Consider the following 10644-nt stretch of genomic DNA (forward strand, 5'->3'; position numbering starts at 1 on the left):
GTGTGTTGAGCGGCGTCCGCTGAGGGAACGGGGTTTCGAGGGTGGAAGGTTAATGACGGGGATAGAAGGGCACGAACGGGAAAGCAGAGAGCCGGAAGTGCTTAAAACGCCTGGCGTCCGCAACGTCTTTCCTGGCAGCCGCTAGATGGTGATACTCGTCCCCGCGGTCTCACCCAAAAATTATCCGTGAAGTCGTGCTACAGTCCTGCTTAAGAAGCAGGGGAATGCGGGTTCGGTTGCCTTTGCAGACAACTCACGAATTCCGTTTTCAACATCCGTGTCTAAAATGTTCGCACATGCACAAATTTTGAAATGTTGCGTTCGGCTAAAGGCGTTTTCGGTCTAATCACGTTTTAGGCAGCAACTCGACGCAGGTCAGAAAATAGCGCAGCAGTGAGACGGCCGTGCTTCTTTCCCGCAGATCACCGAATCCAGCACGCCCGAAGACTCAAGGGCGGTCGCCTCTTCGATGGCGGCTCCTGCCGCACACAGGCCGTGTGCGTGTAACTACTGCCGTTGGGGGACGGAGGAACCTCTCCCACTGAGGAGTGCGGTGGACCTCAGACAACAGAGACTTCTGCCGGAGACTTCACAACGAAGTTCGCTGCGAGTGCCTGGAGGTGTCGACAGGAAGGCTCGTCAGAGACAACAGTGCCCATCTCTCATCTGTTACCATCGTCCTCCTACAAGCGTCATTCCTCGTCTCCTCCTCCTCCTCCTCCTCCTTTATTGCCTTTTTTTTATTTGGTGTGCGAGTGCGTCGATGCGGAGTACTCATGCCGAAAAAGGACCCGCCTGTGGTACGTACGCACAGCCGCCGACTTCTTGAATAATAGAGAGTTTTAGCTGACCGTTTCTTACGGTCCGTTCTGCTCCGATAGCTAGCGGGAGCGCCATTGCGCATGCGTGGTGCGCTAGGGCGCTAGCGGCCATGAAGGTAAGAAAAGGTTTCCTCCATGGCTAGCGGCGATAACGGAGCGGGGCCCCGCTCCGCTACCGAGGCCCTCTATCAGACCGTCGCGGCAGCTTACGCTGCTGCGCGGAATTTTAACGTGGCTGCCTCCTGCGAGGCGAGCGCGCTACGGCGAACTCGGTTTCGTCAGTTGGAACGCGAGCAACGAAATCGCTAAAGCGCTTCCGAATAGGCAGGGGTGCCACACACCTCAACGAGGTTTAGAACTGAAGCGAAAAACGCCGACCGAAGCGCGGGGCTGCTTCTATGCAGCGCCAAGAAAGGCAACCTTGTCTTGGCTATTCCAAAGTTTATCGACTTCTTTAAAATTGTTTATAACAATTATACCATGTCAGCGATTACATTATACAAAAAAAAAGTTTAAATGAGGCAAAAAACACGGTGTTTTGCTTTATTTGAGTGACCAAATACAAAGTCTTAATGTTTCCTTTTGGACGAAGTTTTGGTTTATACATATACACACGCACAGGAAACGACCAGTCACGCGAATCATTCCCCGTAAAGGGAGATACGGTTATCGCTTAGCTGAAAGCCTTTCTGCCGCTGACACTCCGGTTGTGCTAAGCGGGCCGTAGGGAGCATAGCGGAGCGTCAAAAACGGTCAGCTAAAACTCTCTATTATAAAAATTCGGCGGCTGTGCGCTTGTTTCTGCTACGCTTAGAGCGCTTACACGTGTGAACGGCGAAGTTTGCATACTCTCTGACCTGCTGCTTTGACCGATAGCTGAACCTCGCGAACGTAGCCTTTGGAAAGTGGGCGTTCTACAATTCCAACTAACAGCTTATATGTTAGCTTAATTTGTTGTTGTTTTTTTAGAAGAAACATATGCTGATGGCCGATCCCACGCACCATTCTTCTGTCAGCTTCGTTGTGCTTCCGCGGAGGCCATTAGCAGACGAGTGCTTCGTTTTCTGTTTCAAGAAAAAAAGGGCGTCTTCCATCAATTAGTTCGGAAATGTAGATGCATTGTATGGAATGGCTTGTTGGGGAATGTTGTGAGCGCGTGATTCCAACGAGCCGACGTATGAAAGGCGCAGTGGATCGTGGCACCGCAGTCACACTGACCCACGAGGCGGTCGTGTCCTGACTGCGCTAAAGTAGCAGACTTAAAAAGGCACAATTTCATGCTTTCATAAATTTAATGACGCTAATGTTCGTGTTTTTTTTTTTTTTTTGTTCCTAAACCGGGATTTCCAGTCATTTCGATGACAGAAAAATTAAACCCAATTTCACCTAGTGAAACAGCGATGAAACAGCTAAGCTGTGGATCTCGTGTCGGCTCGAAGTTCGTCAACGGGTGTTCGCACTATAATTCTGCAGCACGCAAATTCTGCGGTTCGCGCAACGGAATCGGCAGGTAAATGTCAGCGGCGGGAGGCTCCTTCCACTTGCGGGAGTGAGAGAAACCGCGCCTGCGAGACCACTGCGCCTGCTATTGGTGCGTCTGGAAACCACCGGCGGGGTGATTCCCAGTTCCACCGATACGGGCCGCCGGCGCGTCTGGAAACCGTCTCGTACCCCTGCGTGACGTATGACCTACAGCAGACGGACGAAAAGGCTTGACTTACAACAGCTCCGCTGTTAAAAAAAAGAACAGCCATTGACTTGTGTACTGACTGCAGCGTTATAGCGACAGAAAGCGCATTAGACACGTTCTTCGTAAATGTAACTATACAAAATTGCTTCCGCGAGAGGCATCTATTGAACTTTTTTTGTTGAGCGAAATTTTTCTCCAAACTTGATATCGCAGGGGGAATTTATATCTATATAACCAGTCGTCGTCAAAGAGCACTCTGTTGGGTGCCAGGGAAAAGAGCGCCCAAAGCGGCGGAGTCTTATGACCGGAAATGGCGTCGGGCCCAGTCGAGAGCGAGGCACCACAAACGCAGGCTGTCCGAACTATTGTGCCTCGCAACAAGCTTTGCAAGTATTGCGACAGAACGTTGTGCAACCGAGTGCACGCCGTTGAGAGATCAGGTCGCGTTAAAGAAGCTACGGTGAATCTCTCACAATGAATAACTAAATTAATTGAGATTATTAGTTTTAGTTTATGATTTCGTTGCCATTGTGTGAATGGTATGTTTCTGGAACAACCGGTTCAGTGCTTCCATCAAAATGCACTTCGCTGCACACTACTGTCTCCTTTTCGTTTCCTTTCTTCTTCTTTTTTTCCTTTTGTCCAGAAGATATAAAAAAACTCTAAATTTGAAAAAAAAAAACGTGCTGTTAGTGAGCACATCCGCGTGCCGCGCTATCCATGCGATCCTTGTTTGCCACCGTTACAGCGACGTCGAATAGACTCCAACGAAGCCAAGTATTATACACTATCTTTGCGCTCAGCCGAGGTAGGGCCATGGTTCAAGATGCGCAGTGGATGGGGCTCAGCGTTAGTGCTTTTCTCTGCACGTGTCACGAGTCTGCCGGTTGCAGGCGAAACCCTGTCTTCGCAGCTCAATGGACGCTCCCTCTTGGCCGCTTCAAGGCAACTTCAGTGTCGTCGTAATAGCCGGTTGGCTGGCTGGCTGGCTCGGGGCTGGGTAACAGTGACTTCGCTTTATTATCGATGTAAAGGCACTTGTTTGCAACATCTCTAACGTGTGAGCATTCTTTGCCGAGTACCCCCACAGCCAGAACCATGTGACGCAGTGCATTTGCTCGAAAATGCATAATTGGCAGAAGTAACACATTTAATCGTTATAATAGCTAAATGGAGATAATTGGTCGAACGCATTTCCTTTTTGTAATGGCATGCAATTTTGGGGGAGGGGCATAAATTAATTGAAACAGCTTAATTGAAACGGTCGTCTGCAATTTTATCACTCATAATGTTGGTTGGGAAACCAATAGCTAAAAGCTTGCCATGAGATCATTGAGTGGTTGACCTTCCTAAGGTATTGGTTTATTACATCGTGGTTTGTTGTTAACAGTGCCCGTATACCTTGTCATTACTTGATACTTCGGAGTAGCCAGCTCCTTCTTTCGGTTAGACCTAGGCTCTTTAAAAGTGAATATTTCCCTCTCTATTCAATCACTTACTCTACCAAACGGAAAAAGTAACACTTTCGCCGCTGTGTTTTGGACAAACTATGACGGTTTTCGTTCGTTGTCCTGCCGGCACACTTTCTTTGTTTGCTTGTAAATCATATCATCCATGTGATGAGATCGCTTGTTGATGTACACATATTTCATAAGGGGGAAGTTCATCTTGTTGCGTCCTTTGCGTTCAACCGCTGCTGGTCAGTCTTACGCAAGAAAAGTCTCCACATCCGTTTGACTGAGTAGATCCACGTCATCTGTCTTGAGAATCCGCGAAACTGAAAATCTCACCTCTGAGCGAATAGCGTCCTTTCCAGCGTAATTTTGGTGAAAGCTGCTCCGGGGTACTAATTTTTATGTTTCTAGCCTCTTTGTAGCTGAAATATCATAACATTGCGCAGATACAGCTGCATTAAAAACACGAGCACAAACTGACCAACCAGATCACCCACATTTCTGTATTTAGGTCTGGCAAACTGAAATAGCCGTCTCTTTTTTTTTTAACTCTGCCATTACTTCAACTTCTCGTTCAAAATGAGCTAAACAAAACGCATAATACATGGTCAAGCGCTTGACGTCTGTTAGCAGCTGCCCTTGGCAACCGTACAAAACAGATGGTGTAATGTACCCATCCCAGAAATTATTCATGGAATGCCTGAAAAGTGCAGAGTAATGTTTTTACCAGCGGGTTTACAGGCTCAGTGCCGCTGAGCGCATTCAATAGGCATGCGCGAAAATACTCGCTTTATTGTAATATTCCACTGAATATTACTCGGTATACGTGCTTCGATCAGAGTTTCAACACTTGAGAATTTTGATCTGTTTGGCCCTAACAAATGCTAAAGACTAGGTCGCTCTCCTTTGTAACGCGTTCTTACACAAGCAAACTCCTAGCTGGCTTGGTTTTTTTTTTTTTCGTTACCACGGCCTTGCGTCTCCTCCACTCGCTGGTGCTCGGTATCTAACGTAAGCCGAACAAATCCAAATGCCGTGACCGGCACTTGGATACGATGCAGCACTGTATAAAATGGCATTAAGCAACCACGTGGGAAACGGAAAGGTTCTATTCGAGGCACTTCCTTTGATCCTTTACTCTGGCTAGTGTTTACCTTGAGCGGCACTATTTGATATCCTCTGCGAGTTCGCTCTCTCGGTGCAAAGGTCAGACGCCGCTACGCCGGAAAGGGAAGCGTTGGCGGTCGTTTACGACCTGATAGCTACCGCGCGGGCGACCTGAGCGGTGGGCGACTCAGGAACAACTTATTCTAGCGGAACTTTGGGGGCCGAAAAAAGTTACAGGCAATTGTTCGTGAAGGGTGTGAAAAATACCTAATGTATTGCACGAGCACGTTTGACTGCACTCGCATGCGAGCAGACACCGTAAGAGGTAAGGTTGGTGTGAGTTAAACATCTGCGGAACGCGTGGAGTGCAGTACACAGATTCAAGAAGAAAAAAAAGGGAGGGGGAGAGATAGAGGGGAAAGAGGACTGATAAACTGGTGCGAAGGCCATAGTTTTGCTTTCGGTGTGCCAGTCACGGAGCTTTTTCTTTTTCAGTAGAGTCACGTGGGTAATATAAAAATTAAAGCCGTTCTACTCAATGTAAAAGTTGTCGGAAGTGCAGAGCAGTGATTCTTCATAATGGGCTGCAGCGCCGTTATCCGCTAACTGCTACCACCTAATGCAATTCGAATTTCCCGCCTTTGCGGTGCTCGCGCGCCTCCTGCCTGAAACTGCGCTAGCGGAAGTTTGGTTCTTTCTATGTTTGCTTATCCTCCCGCACGTTCCGGCGTTGCACCGCCACTTTTTTTTCGCTTACTATCGTAAAAACCAACCCAACGAGCGTTCCTGACTAAATGGACAAGGGCGCGCTGCAAGATAATTACGTATAATTTTGCCTCGAATTTACCTACTTTTTTTTTTCGCTAAACAATGGGGAGACGTATGGCAAGTGCCAGCGGTTCACAAGTTTCGAACGCTTATGACTATACACCGCTTGGCTTTGGAAGCCTCTGGTTTACGCCGCGACGACAGCCGCTACGACGGAACGCCGTGTGGCTGTACTGCAGCGAGCGAGCTACGATGACAAGGCTAGCTCCTAAAGAGCTCTGCACTTAAAAAGCCGCATCGTGGGTCGCGCACTGAACAAGAACAAGTACTCTAAACTGAAGGGTTTCTCTTCGGCGCACGTGATTGGTGTGTTTGCGTGTGGTCTCCTTGTTCCGGACATATCAGGGGCGGTGATTCTTGGTCGAAGCCACGGAGCAAGATAAACTCCGTGGCCGAAGCTTTTTGTGGTCTTGTGCATCGAAAGGCAATCTGGATCCGCTGGTGAAAATACTACCCGTGTATGCTGCTCGTTTTGTCAAATGCTAAGCAATCCTCGAGACCCGGACTTCTCAATGACAATGCTTTCCCACTAGTCTATGAAGCTAGCTCGGCCGATGTTTGGTGTGTTGCGACTAAAATAAATGGCCAGTTAGGTTCTCGTTGCAATGGTCATGGGGGCTGCCGGTAACTCTGCTTGCAACGATACAAATATATTCACTTTAAAATTTGTCGAAGCACATCATTATTCGCTTCTAGTTGGCATCGAAGGCGACAATCACTATTTGCACATGCCTACATTCAATCCGTCGTCCTCGTAGAAAATGGAGCACTGTATAGGACAGCATTAACTCATTTCAATGGCTGGAAAACGAAGATCCTCAGTTTGCGCCTTCGGTACGAAATCATATCGAAACTTTTGAACTACCAAAGTAAATACACTAATACAAGTGGCAGGGCACATGCCAACCCCTTCAACTGGAAGTGCCGTTGTAAGTTCTGGCAGTTCTTAGGTCCTCGTCTTTGTCTCCTGTTGGAAGTTTCTTGTGACGATGAGCTGCCCCGGCGGTCTGTGCTGCTTAAGCTGTTTCTCTTAATTGCCGGCCCTCTCATTCTTGTCTTCAGCTTCCACCCCCGGCTCTGTCATCATGCTATGCAAAGGATTACACCTGAAGACACTCGCAGAACGTGCATTCTTCTCGTACGTTTACATTTCACTAATGACGAACACGGGCACAAATCTGCCCTCACAGACACTGACAAGTCAATGAGCGAAAGTGAGCAGGCTCAGTGGGTTTCGGGAGCATTTCTTTTGTACTAGAAAGTGCCGCGAGGCTACCCTTGTAACAATGGTTGTGACGTGCGTGTGCATTCTGCAAAGGTGGCTCTCCTGTATAATTTCCGCCACGCTAAGTAGTTCCAGTTACAGAATCAACGGGCATGTATTACGTCCGTAGTATATAACTTACCTGAACTGTATACGTCAGATTGGACTCAATATATCACCCCTTCTGCAAGCAGCAACTCCCGAAACAGCCACCGCGGCTGATTCGGGTGAATTTCGCCGAAAATGTGGTTGCACGCACGATCGAGACAAGCCGCTTCTGTATACCCAGTTAAGAGCAACCGGAGTTTTTATCGCTCCGGTAATTGCGTTGGGTGCGGGCAAGCAGCGACAACAGATTATGATACTCCGCACCAGAAAGTGTTGTGGAGGTTCTTACAACCGCATCGTAAATGTCACTCTCAGATTTGTAGCTGTGAAGCGTACATGTTGCTACAAGAAGGAGGATTAAAACTAATTTTTTCCTGCGTATTTTTCTAGTCCGTTGGCAGTAAACGGATTTGTGTGTACACAAGTGAATGAAAAGGGAGGGGCACATAGTAAGCGCACGCGCCGGTCTTCGAGACGTTCTCGCCGCTGTTCCCGCTCATGTGATACCATCGCCTATACCTTCGCCGAGTGCAATGTGAACCACCTGTTCCTGTTCTCACTTTCCGAGTGGGCCGTGCAGTTTCCTGTCGGGTGACTCCAGGTTGTCGTTACTTGAAAAAAAAAAATCTCAATGTGATAATAGTTTCTAGTTGTTCGCTCTTTCAGCGCCTCAGCACCTCTCCCTGCCTGTCCTGCAGTTTCCGTGCTGCAAGCGTAGCTCGCGAGTCGCCTTGAAAGTGTAGTGCGTAGCAAGGGGTGTCGGGGTGTCTACTGACGTCGTTAAAAAGGATCGAAACTACAAAAATTGTGTCGTGCCTGCGTATGTACGCGTGGGCCACTTGCGCGGGCAAGCATTTCACCGCCTGTAGCCTTGTCGGACGCCTCTAGAACGTCAAATAGTAATTGACAAAACTCGAAGAATAGAATTCATTACGAACGCACTGAGCCCTAAAAGAAATGAAGTCCGTGTATTACAGAAATTCTGGAATGTGTTTAACTTGTTTTTAAATGTGTTTAAGGGTTTAAATTCACGTTTCCGTGTTTCACTTGCCTTCAACACTGCACAACTCAACAACCAACTCACCTCTTTCAAAAACGCAGTTCATTTAAATTAGCACACTACCGGGCTTGCACCGCGCAGTGTACAGACGGGGTTGGCGTTAAGGGAAGGTACTACTTGTTAACTGCAGAACACGCTTGAAATGTGGTTCTTCCGAGCTACGCGTAAATAACATAGGAGAAATGTTCATGCTTTCCCTGTTGCATTGGCGCACGAGTGTGCGTGTGGCGGCTTTTTTTTTTACCAGAAACATCTACGACGCGGCTTCATGTCGTTCAGCAACTGCAAAATTTGATTGTTTCTTAGGAATTGACATGTGACTGCGGAAGCTTTTTTGCTCAGCTCAGTTAAAGAAGTCGAGATTATTTAAACCACAGGAGACGGTAATTTTAGTGTGGATGCATCGGTTAGGTATTTCACAAGAAAGCAGCCTAAAGGCGCTGATGTTTTGTCTGTATTTTTTTTTTTTTGTTGTTGAATTGTCTGAGAAAACTTCTTTGTTTTGTCCAAACCTGGCAGGCATCACTAAGGTTAGAAGTAAAATCATTGCCATCAGAAGTGTAACCTATGTGAATTTACACCTCCCACCGCCTCGGTGTGGCGGGATAGACGCGAAAAACAATAGGAATCACCATTTTCGCAGTATGGGGTAGTGGTATTTACCATTCCGAAGGTACTCGTCCGGTTTGGTAGGAAAATAACTCCGTAAATTAATTACGGTAAAAATGGTTCGTGTAGGTCATGTTCTGAGCTTTCTCGGTGGATTTTAACGCGTTCCTTTGCAAGAAGAGTGCATTCAAAGGAACTGGTTTTGGCGCACCATGCCATGCGTCGATTTGTCGATGTCCGTTATAGGCAACAGGCTTGCAAGTCCGCAGTGCAGGATAGCATCTAGCAGACTGCGAAGAACACGTTTAACTCGTACAAACTGTACATGAAGAAACAAGATAATTTGTACGCACATTGAAAGAGTATTAGTTTTTTTTTTTTTTCTTTCAGAGGTTGGTTTATACGTAGCACCGAACAGCATTGCAAACCGGTATGACGTCATCGCTGTAGTTCGCTAGGTGGCCGCGAAGGGCGCTCGGCGTTTATTATTATTTTTTCCGAGCTTCTCATCGGACAAACAAATTTCTGAGGCTTTAAACTCTCGCCAAGTGGTGAAATGGGAGTTGAACGAATTCACTTCAGTGCCGACATAGGGCAGGAAAGACGCGCCTAACCAAAATGCACAATGACCCACGCTTTACTTCGTCTTTTTTTTTTTGTGTGTGTGTGGACTGCTGTATTTCTTGTTTCATGGTATTTTGTGCAAAATGGCTACAACTGGATACCGGCCGGTACAGCTAGGGGCATGCGTTATTGAGATGTGAGCTTGGTATCGTAAGAACCAGCATAGACTTGCATATGTGTATACGACCACGACTTTGTGCTAGGCTGTGTTCCTTTTTTTGTTTGTTTGCAGCCTACATATACGCTTTTTAATCCTTCGCAAGAGTTCTGTGAAAAGTGTGCAGCCCTTTGGGCGCATTTCTTTAAGAATCTGTGTGTTTGATGTATATATAGCGCATATATTTGTACATATTCATACACATTCTCTATATTTTTCTTGTGCTTCGTTCGCTACTTCCTGTACATATTCGTGCCCTAAGAAAAATGGCTCGAACCACAGGAACCTCGCTGCATAAAAAGAAGAATAAATCTGCCACACTCTCTTGTGATGTGTCCTATACGTTCGTTGTATTGTGTCACTCGTTTGCACAGAACGTGAGAATTAGAAGAAGAACTCGTGAAGTATACCACCTGTTTATACGAACAAATACCGGTGGAAAAACCAAGAATGAATCGGTCAGTTCATGTGTTGTCTTAACAAATGTGCCGTGCCTCCTGATTATCTTACCGGAAGGTAACTCGTCGACTGCGGCGTCTGTGCTTGAGAAAAACATCAAGCGGGCAATTTATCAGTCAACTGTAGCAACACGTTAGCGTAGCCTGTTGAGTCCGGCGATGAAGCACTCGAGAAGACTTTTGGAGTCCTAGGTTAACTTGTTTAATTCACAGCTAACAAGATGCGCTTACATTCAAGGCATAGAATTCTAAACGTTACACTATGTACGTCGGAACAGGGCAATTCTCAGAAAGGTATCTTGGTGGCGATGGTTTTCTGGTGACTCCTGGCGTCTGCCCTTGTCTGCCCTCGTCTGCCCTCAAACCGACCAAGCACGTCAGTTTTATGACAAAAATTCTGCCTCTTAAAAGGGTGTCACAACGGAGAGTGAGGAGGGTCTATCGATTAATCCACATTAGGCCGT

The 10644-nt window shown here is 47.1% G+C and overlaps 1 protein-coding gene across 5 annotated transcripts in view; it reads left to right on the plus strand.

Moving 5' to 3' along the window:
* The window catches only part of LOC144153039 (uncharacterized), a 381412-nt gene extending 371355 nt beyond the window's left edge, over positions 1–10057 (plus strand). For 4 of the 5 annotated variants that reach the window (XM_077684676.1, XM_077684675.1, XM_077684674.1 and 1 more), the window contains exon 12: positions 422–10057. The gene's annotated coding sequence lies outside the window, so the exon portion shown is untranslated. The remainder of the gene's footprint in view (positions 1–421) is intronic. The other variant, XR_013319276.1, reaches the window with a different exon arrangement.
* The last annotated feature ends 587 nt before the right edge of the window (positions 10058–10644 follow it).

This window comes from Haemaphysalis longicornis, unplaced genomic scaffold (genome assembly GCF_048455015.1).
Source record: "Haemaphysalis longicornis isolate Haplotype H1 unplaced genomic scaffold, Haemaphysalis longicornis Haplotype H1 scaffold_9, whole genome shotgun sequence".
Lineage (NCBI taxonomy): Eukaryota > Metazoa > Arthropoda > Arachnida > Ixodida > Ixodidae > Haemaphysalis > Haemaphysalis longicornis.